Genomic DNA, 23891 nt, shown 5'->3' with positions numbered 1-23891 from the left:
AAAAATTTTTATTTTTAAAATCTATTTTTACTCTTCCTGCTAGCGATTTTTCTAGTTAATTTTANAGTTTTTGGATAATATATATCTTAATGTATATGTCTTAATATTTTTAAAAACTATTATCTTTAATTATATCAAAAAATAGCTAAATTAAAGTAATAAATTTTAAAAAAAATTGTGGTTAAATATTTAAATTTTTAATCAAATTAAGCTTTAAGTTTTCTATACATGGGATGTCCAAAACTATGCAGTGATACCTGTTGATCGAAGGCATGGGTTTCCAACTTACATGAGGCCGGGGGCCACAATTAAAAAGACCAGTCAAATAGCTGGCCGCAACTTTATCAAGATTTTATGTAGGACTTTTATGTCAGAAGGAACATTAAATATTACTGTCAGATTTTTACCAAGTTCAAAACAAAAGTATTGAATACAAATTAAAAAAAAAAGTAGATTTTTTCTTGAGAAATATTTCTTTTTTCTTTTTGCATCATTGGTATGTTAAATTTCACAGAAACGAGGAAATTAGTTTTTTTTAACGAAGAAAAGAACTTTAAACCCATATAGAAACATCTAAGGGTTATAGAAACATGGTTGAAATGAAATATATTTTTCAAACCATTTGCCACTGTGCAATATCCTCAGCGGAATAAAACATCCTCAGAGGTAGACAAATCAAGGGTTAGTGCCCCCTTACCGCCAGGCTCACCGGGAGAAGGTTTCGTGGTTTTCCTCTCCTTGTAACGCAAATACGGTTAGTTCCATCGAAAAGTTCTCCACGAAGGCCAACACTTGGTTCCTTTGTCTCCTGGATTGGGTTCAAAATAACAAGGATACGGAGTTGAAGTAGGACTAAACATATGAAAAGTTTAAAAGTGAAATGCTGAGAATGAAAGTTTTTGAAATGTAAGCACCTCTTAAATGGATTGCATTATAAATTTTTTTTTATTTGGTTGAAATTATCTTAAACTATTTGCATTAAAAAATGTATGAGTGAAATACATTGATAGAAATAAAATAGTTAAAATTAATATTTAATTTGCAAAGTTTATTTCGTAGTTAATGGTTGATAGTTAGCAATTTCTCAAAAATTTGAAAGAAATAGTAAAACTTCACTTCTTCAATTACTTTTACTTCAATTTACTTTTTTTTCCGTTGAAATATTTAATAAAATTTTCATATAACAATATGTGTGTTATTGTGAAAATTGCTCTACTGAAAAATAAAATTTAAGTTATAAGTTAAATACGTTCATTTCTCATAAAAAAAGAAAATAAAAAAAATTAAGACACTGAAATCACAGTTAAGTAAAAATACTATTTTATTATTCTTGTAAAGGGCATTTTACCGATGCCCTGAAGTAGGAAATATTGAAGTTATTTCTGCTAAAAATCCCAGTTTAAAAAAAATAACGAACACTTTTATATCATATTCTAAATTTTTAAACTTATTTTCTAATCACTTAGTCTTTTTTTTCTTAACTATAAACAAATAGATTTTTAATAATAAATAAAAATAAATATTACTTCTTCATTCTGACAAAAAACTTTTTATAATTAATCCCTTAATTAGTCGATTTTGACATCTAAAAAAATACTATTTATTAATATACTCTAAAGCAGGGGTTTCCAACTTACATGAGGCCGGGGGCCACAATTAATAACACAAATCTAATGGCGGGCAACAACTTTATCAAAATTTTATGTAGGACTCTTTTATGTTTCAAGGAACATTAAATATTACTGTCAGATTTTTACCAAGTTGTACAAAACAAAAGGATTGAATCACAAAAATTAAAATAAGAAGCGGATTTTTAAAACTGCTTAATTGTTACTAATAATATTTCTAAAAATATTAAATAAATAATAAAAATTCCGGCTACAATAACTTTAATGCACACCTACGTATTAAGCAATTAATGTGCAACAGATATCTAATTGTTAAGATATAAAACTTTAAAAAGGTTGGTATTAAAACTTACACAGTATCACACAAAATGAATGAGAAAATTGAGGTTTGTCTGCTGCAACCATCAGAGAATAGATATTTACATTTAAAATTTACAAATGTATGTGTAAATATTTAAGTTCAAAATGAGTGAGTTTCGGAGAATTTCTTCGAGAAAATTTTTGATACCCACACGCTGAATTATATTCACAAAATACAAAAAAATGAAATAAAAAAGAGCAACATACACGATTATTTTTGTATTTGAATAAATATTTTCCTAGATGCAAAATCCGAGAAATAAATTTTTTTGCACCATTGGTATGTTAAATTTAACAGAAAGGAAGAAATTAGGTTTCTATTAACGAGAAAAGTATTTTAAACCCATATAGAGTTTTAACGAAAATTGTCCGCAAAAAAATGACAGCTAATATATTTTAGTTCGCGGGCCACAAAAAAAGGCTTCGTGGGCCGGATGCGGCCCCCGGGCCGCCAGTTGGAAATTCCTGCTCTAAAGAAACAATTTAAAAAACTGTTCAAAAAAATAAAAATCTATTTACACATTTATTTCGCAAATCTTCCTTTTTCTAAACTAAGAAAATTGTACTACTCATTAAGTAAAATTATGAAAGTTGTACCTACTATTTTTATTAAGAAATTACGAGTTTTATTAAGAATTTATTAACATATTACGATATATCTTGATTCTCACAATCAACATATAAGTCAGTGAATAAGAACTAATATAAAATAAATCAGCATAAAGTAAAATTATTATTTGGCTATGTTTAGAACTAATGTACATTACAATTATTATATATCTGTAGACAACGCATATTCAAAAGAAATTTTAACTTAGAAAATACATCTAAATACCTTGTTACGTTAATTATTCTTTAATAACTTTCGAGTCTTTTTAAAAAATAGAACATTCCTCTCGCTAAATTCCACCGTTTATTCCAATACATAAGCAAAGTCTTTCAGTGTTGTGTGCACGCACTATTTTCTCAAGAGAAATGCTCTCGCATGCATTTCTAATTTTAATTTTGTTGGAGAGCCTACTGGGAAGAAGCACCATCAAATTGAAACCATGTGATCTTGTATTTATTTTGTCGAAAAGCTCCGAAAATTTATCTACAGATGTAAGAATTTAATTTAGGCAACAAATTCTTGCTTATGTGACCTGGCTATAATACTGAGCCCAAAATCTGGCACCCATGTCTGGCAACACACGTTTATAGAATACTTTGTTGATGGTAAAGGGTCCCACTAAGGACTGATCGTAACGATACGGTTCCCATCAGATCAACAAAGTCAAGCATCACTAGCTGTGTTCAGTGTGAGGTGAGTAAGGACTTTGATCAGCCTGCGATGCGACCGAGGGTGTGCAACATTGGTTCTCCATTAATTGTTCTACCGTAAAATGCTCGACTTCGCACACAGGTCACTTGACTACCGAAGCGGGGTCACCCTCCCCTCTGCAGAGGATAAAGGTTTGATGGCATGTCTTCTTATCATCCTGAGGGATGCTTCCAAGGCCGCCGCCAATAACCCATTGAGCAGCTATAGTTCAACGAATATAAATTTTGAAAACTTATAGTTTGAAAATAAATTTTAAAAAGTAAAGAAAAACAATGAATTAAAAAGCGAAACATTTTCAAATATACATGTAATGATTATAAAATGTTATGATTATTTTTTAGTTCTAATTTAACAAAATAAAGTAAAATTTAATTTATTATCATTTATTTTAGTTTTAAATATGTCTTCTTAAATGAAAAGATAAATAAATACTTTTATATTTGAATAAATGGAAAATATACGATAAAAAAATTTAATCTAAGGGTCCCAAAAATGTGAGTGGCCTAGGGCTCCGCGTACGCTTAATCCGGCACTGGCCAAGGCTTCCATAGTCTTCAAATATGAGCTGCGCAAAGTGTCTTGATTGTGATCTTCCTTTGCTGAAATTCCATGTCTGCAACAGAGGGAAACTTTATTACATTGAGCGTAAATCAGAATTAAATCAAAGAATTCTTCTTCGCTGGAACGAGGCACATTGATATGAAAGTAATGAAAAAAATTTAACTAAAAGTTTTCTTATGTTCAAAAATATTCATACATTATTTTCAGTATTATGTTTTATTGGCAGTTTGAAAAATATGTTTACATCTTTTTCACGGCTTAAGAAAATTTAAATAATTCATCTACCATAAATGTCAGGCCTGATCGAGAAAGCGTTTTAAGGAATGTTCTTACTGCAACTATTGTGCATGCAATTCGTCTTATATGCAGTTTCTAAGGATTCTTATTCTTGAAAAGCATATAGGTGAAATACGACGACAAAGACCGGCGTGAGAATATATAGAAACTTTAAGTAAAACAAATTGCTCAACTAAATATTTGACAAATTGCTTTACTGAAGATTGGATTGCAGCAGTGAGAATGCTCCATTAATAATTACTGTTCAAACAAAACTGCGCGAGCACCCAGTATGAATGTCTCCTTAAATTCCAAGGGCAGACTAGTCATGCAATAATTTTGTTTAAGAAAGGTGGCAACGCAATCACTTAATCTTCAGTTTTGTTTATCCTTGGCCACCTTTATTTGTAATATATCCTACTTATTAACTAATTATGACATCTAATCATCAATAGTTTAAAAATAATCAATAGTTTAAAAAATGAGATATAATAGAATTATATTAGAATGAAATGTATGTAAAAAATGATTTTATTTCTTTTTAGTCTTTTAAGAGGATTTATCAATAAATTTCTAAAAAAATAGCTTTAGTTTACCTCAATTACATTAAATTAGTTGTAGTCAGCTACTGAACTTTCTTCAACAACTGATGAAAAAACGTTTAGGAAGAAATTTTTAAAATGTTGTGTGACGGTAATAAGAAAAAAAAATGTGTGTTTTAATACATGGAAAACACAAAGCTAATGATTAATAGACCAAGTCAATATCCAATTAAAATCTTTTTTATTTAAATATATCAATATTATGTGTGTGAATATCTATATACATATATATATATACACACATATATATATATATATACATATATATATATATACTTACATATATATACATATATATATATATATATATATACTTACATATATATACATACATGCACAAACAAACACAAAAACATCTTTATTCATAAAAAAAAAAAAGACAGCTGAAAAAGTTCATTTAGTTTCAACAAAACATAAAAAAAATCATTTAAAATCTATATTTTCATTTAATTTATATATATATATATATGTACAAAAATTTCCATGCAGATTCAACATTCAACACCTTTCAATGTTGTTACATGTGATACAGCATCTATATAAGCTGGCAGGGTCCGTGTCCCTCTCGTAAACTCTTCTTTGAGACCACTGAGTCGTTCATTTAGTATTTTGTATGCTGCTCGCTGCTTCTGGGGGGTTGCTCGACCTGCAATAAGCATATTTCTCTTCCCTTGATCTTCCACCTGGATTTCTTTCAGTAAAGTAATCATAGAAAAAATATCTAGGTGGTGGGTTTGGGTTCTTCTGTTCAATTTAGAATGCCACCCTTCCACGTGATTTGTGGTTCTCTCATTCCCACTATGGAAATGATTCCAAATTTTTCTGAAAAAATACAAAAATTAGATGTATTTCAATTTATGGCAGTATTTTGAGTATTTTTAAACACTGATACGAGAATTATTGATTTGTATTTGTCAAGGTAATTTTAAACATAAACTAACTCTGTATTGCATAGTAAAATTAGATCTTTTTACTTGTTTCATAACTTTTTCTTGATTTTTAGTTCAAAATATTATTTCCCTTGATATTGAATTTCTTAAAAATTTTTTTATTCACCATTACCTTTTTCCTCATTTTGCACTTTTTTGATCGAATATGCGGCTAAATGAATGTCCTTCATTCATAATCAGATTTTTCTAGAAGCATGTTCCACGCATTCAATTTGTGTAACATTCTTTAATGAAGTTCATTTTGCAAAATAATTGCATTTCGAAAGTGGTGTCACTGAGTCTGCTGCGAGAATTTCTTAGAATGTGCTTGGCTGAATAAGCGCACCACTAGAAGGTACTGGAGTATTATATTTCACATATAATTTTTTTACGATTGGATATGGATTGAAAATTTATATGCTTTCCGTTAATTAAAAATAAATCCATTAAATTAATCAATAAATTAAAAAAAACATAAGCAATTTTTTTTAATAAATATTTTTTTTTTAGAAAGCTTACCGAGTTTTAGAAAAAAATAACGATTTCATCCGACATTTCCGTTACAAATACTTGTACTTTTTCCCTAAAAAAGTAACGAAAGTACAAGTAAAAGTATGTACTTTTTACTTGTACCGGCGGTACAAGTAACGAAAGTAAAAGTGCTGTCATATATGATGCATTCCTAACACCTCAGCCAGGGCTGGATGTCCAAACGATAAAATTAAAGGACAACGTTTATTTCAAGTTTAAACAAGCATATTAATGGCTATATATTCAGAGCGCTTGCCACCCAATCTATCTGGGTTTAAATCTCAGTGGTGGCTGGTCCACACGAATTACGAACCCAACATTCTACTCAATCCATGATTTGATTAAAATTTGAAATCAGTAACTAACTTAAATAATGATAGTTAACTTGGTTTAAATGTAATCTTAAAATAAAAATTTTGAATTTAACTATGAAAAAACTCACTTTTCAAACAGGACGTCCACCTCGTTCAAGTATGTCTTATCCAAATACGTGTACATGTCAATTGCTTGAGGCACATATTGGGACGGATCCTCCTGTTTTATCAAAAGGTAGGCGTTACTTACTTCCTCTGGTGGTACTAGAGGAAGTGCTGCAATACGTCGGATCCACCTTCTTATATGCTCATCAGTTCTGTAGTGCCTTACTAGGCCAAGTCTTTGAACCTATAATGAATTTTTATTGGTAAAATAATAAATTGGTTAAATTTTTGAAGCAGTTTTTTAATATATAAAATAACAAGTTGTTAAAGATTATTTTTTAGGACCTCTGGCAACAGAATTTGCAGGGTCAATGTAACGAATTCTTTCTGCCCCAAGGTAATCAAACCAAAATATTATTGTAAAAATGACAGCTTGTTTTAATGTATATGAAATTAAATTTATAAGTATAAATTATTAAAAAATTGTACACAAAATTCTTTTGTTGGTTAAATCCAATTTTAATTTGATAAAGCTGTTTTTAAAAACTTGAAATTAATTCTAATACTCTGAAAATCCTGAAATCAAATGATATGTTTGCTCTCTGGTTCTTGACGAAGGTAATTCAGCTTTATAGTTTAGATGTGAATATGTTAAAAGATATTTAAAAAAAAAAGGGCTACAGGGTTGTCACTGGTAACTGAAAATGCAAAAAGTAATGACTAATAAAATTCAAAATTTTATTAAATAAGATTGAAATTAACAATTTTTTATAGCATACTATTTTTCTGTTGAAAGGGAATGCAAAGTATGTTTTTTTTTTCAATATAAATAATTTGAAATGTAAGTTTTAGTGGTAGTTACAATTGAATAATTAAAGAGACATTAAATAAAAAAAATTGAGTTTCCATAAACCGTGAATGGATAGTGTACAGTTGTTTAAACAACCGTGGTACAATTTTAAATGTTCCATCCATCCACAGTTTATGAGATGAACATAACAACTTCAAATTCTCAGCTGTACAGAATACCTAGAAAAAATTTTTTAACATTATAAAAAATATAGATAATAAGAGAAAATCAACCTATTTGTCTTTTTCTGTATTTGTAGATTAGTATCATTTTCTGATTAGGTATCAAATTGTTTATAGTGATTATCTTTTCTATATTTGTAAATTAGAATCATTTTCTGATTAGATATCAAATTATTTATCCTACTAAATAAGAGAAAATCAACCTATTTGTTTTTTTTCTTTCTGTATTTGTAAGTTTCTTTTAAAGTGTGTTATCTATAGTATCCCAATGTAATGAAACTATTGTAGACTAAACATTATCCAATCTTACCTTGTTAAATGAAAGTTCTCACATAAGTTATGATATATTCAAATTTATAATACATTTGAACTACAATTTAATGTTATTTAAATTTGCACAATTTTTTATTTTGTCATAGCTTTTAAAGGTAAATAGCAATTTTTTCTTCATTTTTTTTAAAATTTTTTTCTCAAAATATTAACTTTTTAGCTAAAATTTCACCAACTCCTTGATATATCTTTTTATTTATAAAAAGTATTTTCATTTTAATATTTACCAAAAATCTTTCATCTCCGCTTCCATCATCCACAAGCAAGAAATTATTCTCCTTGATCCTGCACCATTCTTCAGTTAGAAGTAATTCTTCTATGGCTTTAGGCAAAACAGGCCTCATCTCGTGTCTTGCCTTATAAAGTCTGTTTTTTATCGTGTTATACGATGGAATGTTGGCAGCATTTTCCACAGAGGTAGCTTCTTTTCCAATTTCATTACTAAAATTATGCAAGAAATAAAATAAGTTAAACTCTATTTCAAAAAAAGCATGCACTTTTAAATATACAAATGTTTTGCTAAAATTTTGAAATCTTAAAAATTCCAACTCTAAAATTTTTTTCCAATTGAAATTCGAAATAAAATAATCTTAGATCAAAAAAATCATGACAAGCCAGCAAACATCTATTAATGTGTAATATTTATTTATAGTATAAATAAGGATGTATAATAAGTTTTTGGATAATGAGTTAGAGCTGCTAAAAATGAAGGTACGAGTAAGAATTAGCTTAGGTAAAGCCATATTAGACAGACCTCTTTAAAAAAAAACAAATATTATTGATATGTTTTAGTCTTAGTCTGTAATACAAGCATTATTGTTAATATATATATATATATATAGAATTCAATAAATTTGATTTAAATCAAGCAATTATATTTCATTTAAGTTCAGATTTTCTAATAAGATAATTTGGAAATTTTACCACTAAAACCCTTGTTAAAAATTATAATATCAAGGAGATCTTAACTATGAAAAGAAAAAAATAATTATTATTATTATTTAATAGTTGTTTCCATTTGTTTTTAAATAGTTTTAATATTTGCTTAAATATTTAAAATAATTCCTATGTGACTGTAAAAAAGGAAGAACTTATTCTGTAATACAAGGTTGATTGTTAAAATATAGAATTCAATCAATATACCACTGAACCCTTAGTTAAAAATTATAATATTAAATAAAAATTATAATGGATATTGGCTATTCAAAATTTTTTTTTATTAACTATTTAAATTTCTTTTAAATGGTTTAATATTTGTTAAAATATTTAAAATAATTCCTATATCTCTGTAAAATATATCAGATAAGCAAAGTTATCTATTATATAACTGATGTAAAAATAATTTTAATAGGCTGAATGCTTCAAATGATTTCAATCAATGACAATTGTATAAAGAAATTTGATTAAAATTTCTCCAACTTTAAAATAAAAATAATCCAAACCTTCATTTAAAAAAATATTTTTTATTCTATGTATCAGTTACAGAAAATAACATTCTTTGGGAGAAAGTGACGAAGTATTCATGTCCTAAAAAATTTTGTATCATAAATTTTTGCAAAAATGAAGTTTTCTTATGAGTTCCAAAAAATTTTTTTAAAAATGAGATTTTTTAAATACGACGTTTCTCTTAAAAGAGAATAAATTTTTCAATTAATATCGAGTTGCTCAAACATATACTAAATTTAATGCAGGCATGAAAAAGTATGATATAATTTAATTTTAAGACTAAACCCATTGTGTGCCGCTATGTCGATGTATTTCTTTTTCTTCTCAATTTTTTGGAATTATTACATTTAATAATGAACATGTTAAGCAAAAAAAAAAAATTTTGCAAATTGTTTTATTTTTATTGATAGTTCCACACTTCTTGCCAAAGCTCCCATTTCGGGACTGACAAACTGGAAGTCATTATCAAGTGCTTGTAATAAAATTTTGAATTAGCTGGTATTAAGGAAAACTTAGTACTGAGCATTTTCTGCAATTAATATTTTTCAGCTTTGTGTTTAAAAAAAGCGAATGGAAAAATACCCACTATTTTCACATTTTATCTATTTTTATTATAAAAATCGAATACAAATAATTGAATTTCTGGAATAAAGAGTTTGTTTCCATAGCGGGAGCTTTGGCGTCTAATAGGTTAATTAGTTAAGATATTTTATCGTGTATTAGAAATGCGATCATGGGTGACCTATCATTTTTAATGCGAGCCAGATATAAAAAAAATTCATATTAATATATATATATACAAATAAAGTTGATACTCACTTGTAAATTTTTGGGATAGGCGTCGTCCCTTCAGCCACAACTCTCTTTTTCAAATTTTCCTCAAATTCCTTTTTAGCAATTAGCCCCTCAGCGGACTCGTGGTTGTGTTGTCCGACACGCGTTTTTAAAACGTCATTTACTAACGTTACACGCGCCGGACAAGAGTGTTGGAATCTTCGGCATCGCCAATAGCTAAATTCATTTTTTCTATTTTTTAGATAATAGATTTCATTATCTAATATTAGATTTTTTCCTCCTCTTGACGTTGGCAAGAAATATAAGGCCATTTTAAATTTAGCAAAGAAAAATGAACGAGGATAAGATTTGCGATTTTCAGAAAGAAAAGGATCTACATTTTTTTTTTGATTCATACTATTGCAAAATAATTTGCTTAGAACTCGTACGTTTGTGGAATGGGTTTCTATAAACATCGATTTCTACTTATGATATCGATACTACTAGCTAGGAGTGCGGACGAAGTGTTCCCCCCATTATTTCGCAGTTTCGATTTCTCGAGCACGCGCAGTCAATTCTTTCAGGAGAAAAGGGGTATATTTTTACGTTATGTGCCCCCAAGTTGTGATTCCCCACATTGGCGAAATTTGCATACAGCCCTTGGCATGACAATGACTATAAACATACACTAACCCTAATTCCCTACCCAGCCACTCCCTTTGAGCAACTGGAAGAGGGGGGTGTCAAACAGGTGCGAGGATGAAAACTACATGTAACCGTTTTTCGATGGTTGCCGTCGTTGTAAGAAATGATGTTTTTTTTGCGAATAATATGATATTTTTCATAACAGCTGTGAATTTGCAACAGTTACCCATGACTGTTAGGTAGAGTTTAACCTATAGTCAGCTCTCTCTACGCTTATTCTGAAAATGGCGTTAAACGTCAATATGTAAAAAAGCCAAAATTTGGTGTAAACGAAAAGCGTTTGTAGTTTACAATTTTTTATATTTAAAAGCTTGCTCCAATACTGCATTATTTGGGTTCATAAATTTTTCAAAAATTGACAACGAGGTAGTGACTTTGATAATTTTTATCTAGGTGGAACAATAACGCTATATTAGAGAATTTTAAAAAAGTTTTGTAACTTTTAAAATATTGAACTTTGTCCGATCAAAAGCCCAGATTATTCCTCACGAAAGATGGTATTTTTTAGTTTAAAATTATATTTTCGCTTTGCTTCACACAAGTGTAAGGCACTTAAACTATGGCTTTTTTAATTTCCTAGAGGAAAGAACTTTAAAAATCCTTATTAGCAGAGCGTGAAATTTCAGTTCAAAAGGTAGAAGCCAGTCAAAAATATTAGCTCGCAACTATTTTCACGAAAACTAAGAAAGATTTTTAAAATGTTAACAGATGTAATATGAAGAAAATTTTTGTGACGAAAACCATTAAAACAGAAAATTTGAATCTTATTTATTTAAAATTAATAATAATACTATCATTACTATTGTTGTGTTGTTATTGACTTAATTAAAGTTGTCATAATGTTTCAATTGGGTCTTTTGTTCAGTTGGATGGTTACATTAAACATTTTATCACTCCTAAAAAATGCAAAATATGAATATTTCCTTTGTACACTTTTGGACAATGTTCACACAATGTTTACTCTTTTATTTTAAAATTTGCTATAACGCTTTAAACTCATGCTGTTTTGCTAATACGTAGTATGAATAAAATATATAAGGAATATCAAACAACATGTTAATTTTTTAAGACTTGCCGAAATAAAGCATGTGATGGCTCTTGTTTCATACATTTCAAAAAAGTAAATTAAAGCAACCGGAAATTCTAAAAAATGTCTGAAAATTGTAATTAATGCGCTAAAAAAGGAGATATATTTTGATTTAACGATCGGTTTTTTAGAAACATAGTCTTAATGATTTGTAATAACTAACGATAAATATGTAAATTAATTTGTGCAGATGTTATGAAATCATGAATAAAAACGTACTTTCCCTGAATATATTCAAGAAACTTGTTTATCTTTAAAATATGGGTAGTAGCCGCAAGTCGGAAAATATGGTCTTAAGGATTGCGATCAAAAACTAAATTCCCCCAAATGTTTTTTGTCTATTTCGCTATCTCAGATAAGTCGTATCTTTCAATTTCAAGAACTATTTGACCAATTTCCAAAAAATTTTGAACTTCACGATTTAAAATTACGTATATTAAATTGGATTAAAAGTTTGCACGCGTAGACCATTTTTAGTACATTCAAAAATAAAAAAAATAATAAATAATTTTCAGGAAAGAATTATCTTCAGATAAACAAGCTTCATAATTGAGTGCCACAACCATATTTTCCAGATTGCAGTTATCTTCCCATATTTTTAAAGTCAAAGTATCCATCGTAAAAGAAAGTATGCTTATTCAGGGAAAATATGATTTTGAGTCGGAAAAAAAAGTATGTTTTTCAGAGGAAGTATATTTTTTAGTCAAGAAAAAAGTATGTTTAATCGGGGAAAAAAACGTGTTTTTTAATCGAAAAAAATATGATTATTTAAAGAAAGTACGTTTTGGTGTTGAAAAAACGTAAATTCGTTCAGAAAAATACGTTTTTCAGTCGAAAAAAGGTATGTTTATTCAAAGAAATTACGTTTTTGTGTAGGAAAAACTTAGATTCAGGGAAGATAAGTTTTAGCATCGGAAAAAAAAGTATGCCTTTTTTTTTCAGAAAAAAAACGCTTTTTTAGTTTAATTTCGTAACTTAAAATATCATTGCTATGAGAGTATTTTTATCGACCTTGTAAATAAAGCGGTCAGCCGCAATCTGCAAAATGGTACCAATAGTTTAGGCAGGAGAACAGTTCGAAATTTTGGTCACTTTCGTGTTTACAAGATCAACCAGTTCTTACTTTAGGTGGTCCGAGGTTTTCAAATTGATTACATTGACGTTATAACATGGTTGTGCATGGCATATTAATGTTGTTCTGATGTTAATGGTTTATTAATGTTAATGGTTTATTATTAACTCATTGACTCATGACTGCAGTTAAAAACTGCATGTGTATACAATCCATGAAGCTATTAATAATACCTAGATGTTGTATATTATTAAAAAAAACTGAAAGCATATTTTTGCAATGAACATTTAATATTACTAATCTGAGAAACATATCTTTTTTCTCACATCTTGTTGAATATAAAAAATGTGAATGCTTTGACATCAACAGTGAATTTGTTTTTTCTTCAATTTATCAACGGGGCAAATTCAAATATTGGAATTCCCAGAAAAGTGCAAATTATTGGTACACAAAATGATGTGAAAAGAAAATTCAATGAAAAATGTACATAGCTAGGTTTTGTGAATATTCAGAGATCTATTGTAAATAATTTTTAATTTTATTGTTTTCACCTTATATTTTTATAACAATTCAGACAAAAATGTTTATTGATCATTGATAACATAACTATTTCATTTTACATTTGTTTTTTAATTAGTATTCAATGTGACAAAAAAATTAAATTGCTTAATTTAATTTTTCGAATTTCAGTTACGTATGTTTTTATTATATAATTTGCTTTTTGTCTGATTGAAACTAAAATATTTTGTCGGTTGACAGCATTGTTGATTTGATGTGAGCATGTGAGTTAGGTGTAAAAATATACTTGAGGGTGCCCCTTGGCGAAATTGGCGACTTATGTTCGGCGCCATTCCTGTTTCGCGGAACACGATGGTAACATTATGATATTTCAATAAAACATTGGAAAATTTCAACAAAACATCGGTCAAAACTTTATAAAATTGCAATAAACTCGATAAACGTTTGTATTGAAGTGAAAATTAATATATTCTACAAGCACATAAAGTTGAAAAACATGAAACTTTAAAAAAATGCCCACACTTTTGACCACCACTGTATAAATAAAAAAAAGGGATGAAATTTTATTTAAAAAAACCGGAAAAAAAAGATATAATCTTTTCATCAGCTCACACGATTATATACGCAAAAAAGAGTGCTTTCTGATATTGTATCAATATAGCCAAAGCAAAATATATTAATACTATAGTGTGANTATATATATATATATATATAAGTGTATGTGTAGTGTTTTCGCTTTTACTCCCCCAGTCTTTCAATGTGAAGGGCAAGGGCTCCACAAAACCGTATTCCGCTTCTCCTTCGTGTGCCGTAGGGAGAGGTGTGGGGTGAAACGTAAGTGTTTTCAAGTCTAACATTAATCCATTAATAGTAAATTGTTGTTACTCAAAAGAATAAAAGGTACTAATTAATTGAAAAAGTTGATTGATATTCGAATATCTCTAAGAAATAAAGTAACTGTTCTAACTGAGAAAGCTTCGATTATTCTCATTCCTTTTGTTACTTCATACTAAGCTGGGTTTTCAACACTTGCTGCTCTAAAGAGCAGTGGTCACCAAACGATGGTCCGTGGACCACTGGATTGGAGGAATACGAAAGAATTGTTTACAATCACGAAATAATTTTTAACGAACAAGGATTTTTGGTTTGGTAGCGTCAGTCAAATTTACCATCTTCTTACTTATGTGAATTTAGTTCGCATTGTATTAATTTTAGAACTGGTGTTGAGAAACTGACCCAATTCTAAGTTTATGATTTCCAATGTTCAACTCCATATCCGTGTAATTTTGAACTCAACCCAGAACACAAGGGAACACCCGGATAAAGGACTGAGACAAACTAGCCTTAGTTAGATTTTTTTTGACGGAACTAACTCGCATTTGCGTTACATGGAAAACCACAAAAACCTCCAAGGGTTTGCCCGATGGCAAGGAGATTCTATCCCATGATCCTTCAACCACTGAGAATAATTTACGCCAACACTGTTGTCGGAAGCAGAATTCTTGTCAACCAGCAACGGCTGGGATTCGAGCCTGCTCACCATTGATAGTATTGTATTTTATAACTGACGTTGAACAACCGACCCAATTCTGAGTTTACGACTTCTGAGTTCACGACTTCTAAGTTACGATTTAACTCTGTATAGCCTCATAATTTTTATCCCAACCTTGAAAACAAAAGAACTCCTGAACAAAGCATTTGGACAAACTAGCCGTTGGGGAGGATTTTTTATGGAACTAACACGCATTCGCGTTACATAGAGAGAAAAATCATAAAAACATCCCACCGGTTAGCCCGACAGCAAGGAATTCTAACCCATGATCCGTCTGCCACCATGGATATTTTTACATCAACACTGTGATTGGTGCGAGACGGGAATTCTTAACAACGAGTCACAGCTAAGATGTGAATCTGCTTCACCTCATTGGGAGGCATATGCTCTATCCCTCCAGTCAGATAGATTTTATTTTATTTTATAACAGTCGTTAAACAGTCGACCCAATTTTGAGTTTACGACTACTGATGTTCAACTCAGTAGCTTTGTAATTTTGAACCCAATTTAGAAGACTAGGAGAAGGAAACTCCTATATCAAGTATTGGGAGAAATTTGCCTTTGTGGAGGACTTTTTGATGGGACTAACCTGCACTTGCGTTACATAAGGTAAGCAACCTTTCATGGTTAGCCCGATGTCAAGGGAATTCTAACCCATAATAATCCATGTAACACTGAGGATGATTTTACGTCAGCACTGTGGTCGGTGTGAGCCGGGTTCGAAACTCGTTTCAACCAGAAATTATTTAGGTTGAAACTCATCACTTTTGTTGTAATTATTAAGTAAATTTTATTTTATGTTATATATTCGTCGTTGAACAGCTGACCCAATTTTTGGGTATACGACTACTAATGTTCAACTCCGTAGCATTGTAATTTTGAACCAATCTGAAAGAGAAGGAAACTCCTGGATCAATATTCAGAGAGATATTGATTTGTTATGGGAACATGGAGGACTTTGAGACTCGACAGATTTAACGTGCGTCAGTCACCATTTACTACACAGGAAGTATTCGACCGGATGGGATCGAACCAACGAACTCTTGGATATGGTCTCAATACCGTACCAATCAGGCTATCTCGGCCACTTATTATTTAATCATTATCATCATTTGACTTTTATATCTTATCCTTGGCCGCCTTAACTGTAAATTTAATTTTAGTGAAAACATAAAGTTTGTACAATTCCCTTTCCAAAGAAAAGAATCTATCACCCTGAATAGCTTTTGACCTAAAGAATAGATCTTCACTGTCTAAAACTCAACCCTAATGAGGGAGTGACCTCAAATGTGTTAATTAATTAGTGAAGAAAATATTTTAAGTTACGAAATCAGACACTAAAATGTACTTTATCTGAATAAACATACCTTTTTCTTCGACGGTTTCGGATTTCTGATCCTCAAAATATAGGGGGTAGTCACAATCTGGAAATTATGGTCCTAATAGTTTGGTTAGGAAAGCGGCCCAAATTTGGACCCCTAGTTAATTTTACTTTTTGCGTATTGTGCCCTATCTCAAGAACTTTTGGCACGAGTCGAAAAAATTTTGCACATAATTATAAAATTCGTTTATCCAAACATAATTCTATTCAAAAAATAAGTTTCAGTAAATATTTATTATTCTTTATTATTTTATTTAATATCAGTCGAAAAAATTTTAATTGTAAGGTATAAAATTTTTTTACATCATTTTGAAGTATCTAATTTCACATGGCAAAATACAAAATTTGAACGAAATCGGTAGAATAGTTCCTGAGAAATCGAATTTTAGATGTGCAACTTTCTTTTCGGCTATGGGGCTATATACTATACGGCTATGTACCGAACATCTATTTTTGTCAAATAAAGATCGATTTCAGCTTTGCAACTCATTAAATATCATTTTACATGGGACGTGATCCCGCAAACTATTAGTTAAACACTCATAAATACCAAATAGTGGGGATATTATTTTTAAATTTAGATCTGGATAGCAGGTGAAATTCAATATTCTCGAACATTAACCTCGAAAAGTATTTAAATTCATGGTTGTCAGTCGAAATCTTAACGGGTACTACTCCCCCGATTTATAAGAGATGCAGAGCCCCTTTAAATCAGCCGGACTGGGTTTTTGAACCCACCAATATTCAGAAAAAGAGGAACCCCGCCCAACCTCTTCACTGGACGCGGTCCAGTAGCTGAAAGGTCGATAGCCATTTAGCATTTAAAGAGGCACAACTTTACTTCAATGACATATTCTAATAGATTTTAATTAATTGTTCCAATCTATTTCATTGTTCTTTGTTTTAACTTTATTATTTATTGTTGTTTTTCCTCATGGGATAAACTCTACTTTTGATATATTATAAGAAATTTAATAAAACTATTTCACACCCTCCAAATGCTACGAAATTGACGTATCAGCTGATTTTTACCGGAGGCAGAGATGTAAAAGTTTACATACAGACTTTGAAAAAGAAAAATTTGACTTTAACGCATGTCATCATAAAGTGAAATCACCTACTTTCCACCACTACCTACTCTACAGGGAAGTAGAAAAACTTTGTATTCACTTGTATGAGTTTTAAAAAGTCCTAGTTAGGAATATATCATTAAATTGCATAAAAATGGAATCTTGTAGCAGCGACGCGAAAATATCTAATATCTGATCAAAAATTTCACGCAACAGTAAAAAAAATTGTCCCTCAGTGTTTGCGGTTATAGATGCAGATAAAATTTTAAACTGTTGTGCGTACAGTGAAATTGTTATTTCACTACTGTCAGAAAAATGATTTTTAAAAAAAAGTTACTGAAAGAAAAATAGTTTTGAGACGTCTTTCTATTTGTTGGCCACCTGTCTTATCAGAACTGGTCAAAAGTATTGAAAGTCTTGCGGCTTTGCGGAATTTTGTTTTTAATGTAAATTTGTAAATTTTTCTTCTTTTGTTTTCTACTTACAACTGTAAGCCTCATGCTATACTTTGTGGTGCATGAGGAGTTTTAAGTCATTTAAATAAAATTGAAGAAAAAAAATAGTCCAAAAGCATTTGCTTCCATTTAGTTGCATGCTATTACAGCAAAATATTTTGCAGGCTCTTCAATGTTTTTTCGAAATATGGTACAGATTTAAAATAGAAAATTTTTAGAAACTTCAACCGGCGTCAAAGGAAAATTTTAATAGATTATTTGGTTTGGTCATTTATATGCATGTTTAAAACATTTATGCGTAATAGCTTTTAAAATTTTTTTTAAATAATATATATTAGAGTCGTGGTAGCTCAGGGGATAGAGCCTTACCCTTCCAAAGAGGTGAACCAGGTTCGAATCCCAGCAATGGCTGGCCGATACGAATTCCGAACACGGAGAATAGGTTAAAGTCCCCATTGCCGTCAGGTTAACTGTATAAGGTTTTAGTGGTTTTCCTCTCCACGTAATGCAAATCTAGGTTTCATCAAAATAAGTCCTCCATGAAGCTAAAGTTCTCCCATGAAGTTAAAGTTCTATTTATTCCAGAAATTCCTTTGTCTTCTGGATTGGGTTCATAATTAAAAGGCTGCGGAGTGTAATACATATTAGTAGCCGTAAACCTAAAATTGAGTCGGCTGTTCAACAACGATTTTATAAAAAATCAAATGTATTAAACTAATAATGTGTTATGAATGTTGCACTATGTTGATGATTACGAAAATTATGACTCTTTACATATTACTGAATTACAAAAAAATCCTCAACACATTTTAAACAAAGATTTCGTGTTAGGAAATATAATTTAGGATAAGAATGAAATAAATTTTTGTATCTCATATAAATGACAATAAAGTACACATAAGGTGCATTTCCATCAACAAAAAATGAGTTGTGACAGAATTTACACGACAGCGGCCTTTAACGACTCTTTTCTTTAGTTTTTCCTTTTGACCGTATCGCATATTAAAACTTACTTTTTAAATCTTTAATTATAACATCGAAATATTACTTAGTGAACCCGTAAAATAAATAATTTGAAAAATAATACTTAATTTTAATGATAGTTTTTCTCTAATGGGGAGGATAATTATGATGAGAAACGAAATTAAAACTGAAATTCTCTTTTCTTCACCATCCTTCATCGTATCAAAAAGATAGATCACTAGCAACTTTTGTTTTCGTGTGCTAAAAATATGAAGACTCCACGCAATCAGAATTTATATATTTTATTTTATAACTGTAGTTGAACAGCGAACCCAATCTTGGTTTTACGACTACTAATGTTAAACTCTATTGCCTTGTAATTTTGAACTCAATCCTAAAGACAAGGGAACTCCTAGATGAATTATTTACATTATTTTACCTTCGTGGAGGACTTTTTGGTGGAACTAACCCGCATTTGCGTTGCATGGAGTGGAAAATAACTTCCCACAGTTAGCCTGGCTGCAAGGGGACTCTAACCCATGACCCATCTACCACTGAGGATATTTAACGTCACCACTTAGGTCGATGCAAGCCGAGTGTGGAACTGTATCAACTAGCAAAGGCTGGGATTCGAACCCGGATCACCTCATTGAAATGCGAACGCTCTATCTCCTGACCCTTCGCGGTTTACACAATCTAGATTATAGCCGTCGTTGACCAGCCGACCCAATTTTTTGGGTTTACGACTATCAATATTCAACTCCGTAGCCTTGTAATTTTGAACCCTATTAGGAAGAAAAGGGAACTCCTGGATCAAGTATTGGAAGACTTTTGGCTTAGTGGACGACTTTTCGATTGAACTAACCCTCATTTGTGTCACATGGAGAGGAAAACCACAAGTATCTCCCATGGTTACCCTGACGGAAAAGCGACTCTAACATGATCCGTCTACCACTATTATTATTTCACACCAGCACAGTGGTCGGTGCAAGCCGGATGCGGATTCATATTGGCCAGCCATCGCTGGGATTCACCTCATTGAAAGACAAACGCTCTATCCCCTGAGCCATCTACCTCACGTAATCTAGACAGTCACTTTACGTTGTATATGTACCAGCGTAATCAGCGGCAGAGCAAATAGGAAAGGGTACCTTCCAGGTCGAGTGGTATCGCCCATCAAACGCTGTGCAAAGCATTAAGGTAGCGGGTTCGAATCCCTTGTGCTCTCTGTCCTTCTATTTGACAAAGGTTTATAAGCCTAAATAGAACACACAAGCCTGCAAATGTATGCAAACCTAACAAAACAATAAAAGAGGAGTTTCTACAGAGATGAGATTTTCCTGCTATTAAATATGTCAGGAGCTAAAGAAAATGAATTAAATTTCATCTGGAAAATTAAGAATGTGTCGTTTTGCTGTGAGGAGTCGATCACAAGCCCAAAATTCACTAACGACAATTCCGATAGAATTCCATGGGAAATTACCTTATATCCAAGATTGCATGGAGACAGTATAAGTTTTGATTTGTGCAAAGTGGAAAAAATGAAAAGCACTGTCGTTGATTTTTTAATAAAAATAATTGGACCTAGTGGTAACGTGCTTGGTTTTCACGAGGAAAAAAATATAACTTTTGACGAAAATAACGTTTCAAAAGCAGATATCCTGACAAAAAGTGCCGTTTTGGAACAGGATATAATGCATCACAATAAAGACTTCTTGATCGTTAATTGTTCAATTTCCAGTGCCAACTTCAGTGTCACAAATACCTTTGAATGCATTGCAGTAAGTAAAATAACAATTCATCACCAAAGAATTCAATTTACGTGGGAAGAAACTGAGCTAAACGCACTTTTGGATATGAAGAATCAGATCATTGCGTCCAAATTTGTGTATTTTCCGGATTCAACAAAATACATTATAATTTTCGAAAAAGACATCGAGCATGTCAAAATCACAATCAACCGACGTGAAGTCGATATAAGACAATGCATCGCTTGCAAAATTAGTTTAATTGATGAAGGTAACAAAATTTTCACAATTATGGATAAAAATATATTTTCAAAAGAAAACAATAGATTCACAATGCCATCTTTATTTCCGGTGACTGAAATCATTCATGAAAGTGATAAATATATCAAAAATAAACAAATTATTATATTGTGTGAATTAACATGTTCTTCTACAATCGAATCGGAAGCAGTAATCTATGAAACTGGACAAAAAACGCGTGCTGATGCCAATAGTGCTCATAGTCAACGAACTTTGAAGCAAGATATTCGAACTTTGTTTTCTGATAAAAGTACTAGTGATGTTCAAATGAAAGTTGGTGAAGAAATACTACAAGCTCACAGATCAATCTTATCAGCTAGGTCGCCAGTATTCAGAGCGATGTTCAAACCTGACATGGTTGAAGGGAAAGCTGAAATAGTTGAAATTAAAGATGTCAATACTGAAGCCTTTAAATCACTCATAAATTATATATACTGTGATGAAATTGATCAACTAGATTATGAAAAAGCGAAAAATCTGCTAATAGTAGCAGATTTGTACGAAGTTCTTCGCCTCAAAGATATGTGTGCATCCATTCTGATGTCAGAAATAACTGACAAAAACGCGGTTGAAATCGTATCATTAGCTGAAACCTACTCACACAATGGTCTAAAATTATTTGCGATAGATTTTATCGCTGACCATTCAGATACTATTTTATTTTCACCAGAATGGTTTCCATTTATAAGTAATCATTTAGAAACAGCGACTGCAATATTTCAAAAACTAACAAAAAATAAAATACTTGACTAAAATGAGTGAACACTATATATTTAGCTTATTATATTAATTTCAGAATTAGAATGTTGGTAGTTGTAATAAAGTAATACAATACCTAAATTCTTAATATCACTAAAATGTTGTAGTTAGATAAATGGCATAATTATTTAAATAGAAAAAATTATATAAATAATTATTTAAAAATTAAAACTACATCTGTTAAAATTACATTATTTTTTTCATTTAATTAGTTGCATTAAGCTGAATGTAACATTATTCAGGGGCATTTAAAATAAGTGCCTAAGAATTCAAATTTAAATTTCTGAACTATAACAAAATACTACAATTTTACTAATAAAGCTGTGGGTAAGAAAAAAGTTATTTGTCATTTATCTAGCAAAACATCTATAGCATTAAAAAAATCATTTGTAAGATATATTTTTATAAATTTTTTAAAAAATATTTTTACTAAAAACAATTAAAGAAAATTGTTTTGTTTTTTTCGTTAACTTCTTTTCTAAATGAAATACAATATGATGTAAATGTGTTACAAATGTATCAAATATTTTATTAAGTGCATTGCTTATCTGTTCAAACTTCCTTTTTTTTTTTTTTTACTTATTTTTCTGATGAAACGTTCAACTTTTTTTAGTGCTCGGAGGCTCCGTTTACTAACCCCAATGAATGCTTTGCATTCATTGCTTAGCTGAAAATTTTTTATGTTTTTTACGAAAATGTTTTTCACAGTATAGAAAACTACCACGTAGTGGTTTGTGTATGTTTTTCACAGTATTCAAAACTACCACGTAGTTGTTTGTGTATGTTTTTCACAGTAAAAACAAAATTTATCAATAAAAAACCATTTTGTTAATGAAATTATTGTAATATGCTTCTAACTTCAACTTTTATTTATTGTAGTTCATAATTCATATGCCTCATCATTTATGTTTTTTTACTCCAATCAGCAAAGCAAGAAATTCGACAAGTCGCTCTTGAGCTGCAATAGTGGCAGAACTAAAAAAACACGCGTTTTGGACTCAGAACAGGTGTAAATATGAAAATACACATTTTTTCAGCAGCAATACTAGCACAACTCATACTTCAACTTGAAGGTAATCTTCGTTTAAGCAAACTAAAGCATTTCTTATACATTTTCCTTAGCAATGAAAACTTTAAACCTACTTATCTTCAATTTAATTACCACTGAGGATGGTTATTATTAGCAGTGTGATTTTGCATACTCACTCGGACCTCCATTTAGCGCTAAATCTTGATAATAAGTTCGTTACATGGAAAATTTATTAAATTAAAAACAACCTTTGGAAATACTTAAACATCCCAAAACTGGTTTTAAATTCATAAACTCTAGGCATAATTAAAATAGCAATTAATTCACCTTTATCTTGTAAACTGATATTTACTATTTATTTTATAAATCTTAACGATAAAAGAAATTTGCGTGGAAAGCAAGAAAATAGCTAAACATTATCCAGTGTTACACTATCATGCTACATATATTTTCAACTAAGAAAAACTGCTGTATAAAATACAATGTAGTTGAAATGTATTTATGTATTAAGTTATAAAATTGCATTCATTATTAAAAAAAATTTAATTATTCATTAGTTGCTGCTGACAAAATCCGCTAATTTAGCCTGAGTTTTTCGTTTATTGAAATGCCAACAAAAGGGGAAAGGATTTAGATTTAGCTGCTGTCACTAAAAGTTAAGTGGCTTCGAAAATTAATTAAAGGTTAATTCCCCATCAAAAGCGTTGACAAGTTTGAAATGTGTTGAAATATTATGGGATATAGGTGAAGTGAATTTCACAGAACATTCCTTAAATAGAAAATTCATTTCGGTATTTGGAAGTTATCTTACGAAAAAAATCTCCAAAATGTTCTTGGTTCCTCGAAAACAAAGTATAGAAATTCGCAAAATGGAAGTTCGTTAAATAGAAGTCCGACTATATATATATATATATATTATATGTACTTTTTATATTAAAAAATACTGGTAGCTAAGATTATATTTTAATGCTTATGAAGCGAATTCTTAAATGTCCCTTTTATTCACAAGTGTTTCCATTATTTTGATAATCACCTGTATAT

General features: G+C 30.3%; 1 protein-coding gene and 1 long non-coding RNA gene across 7 annotated transcripts in view; one reads left to right on the top strand and one right to left on the bottom strand.

Annotated features, from left to right (window-relative positions):
- Positions 1-23891, top strand: part of LOC107457381 (Exchange protein directly activated by cAMP) — a 274203-nt gene that overhangs the window by 238393 nt on the left and 11919 nt on the right. The gene's annotated exons all lie outside the window — the stretch shown is intronic.
- On the bottom strand, positions 7533-10981 carry LOC122268734 (uncharacterized). Its single transcript, XR_011636178.1, has 3 exons — positions 10255-10981; positions 8217-8430; positions 7533-7656 (listed from the first exon to the last, which is right to left on the bottom strand). It is a non-coding gene; the product is annotated as an uncharacterized lncRNA (long non-coding RNA).

The sequence above is a fragment of the Parasteatoda tepidariorum genome, chromosome 2, assembly GCF_043381705.1.
Source record: "Parasteatoda tepidariorum isolate YZ-2023 chromosome 2, CAS_Ptep_4.0, whole genome shotgun sequence".
NCBI classification, from domain to species: domain Eukaryota; kingdom Metazoa; phylum Arthropoda; class Arachnida; order Araneae; family Theridiidae; genus Parasteatoda; species Parasteatoda tepidariorum.
This window is presented reverse-complemented; position numbering and strand designations above follow the sequence as displayed.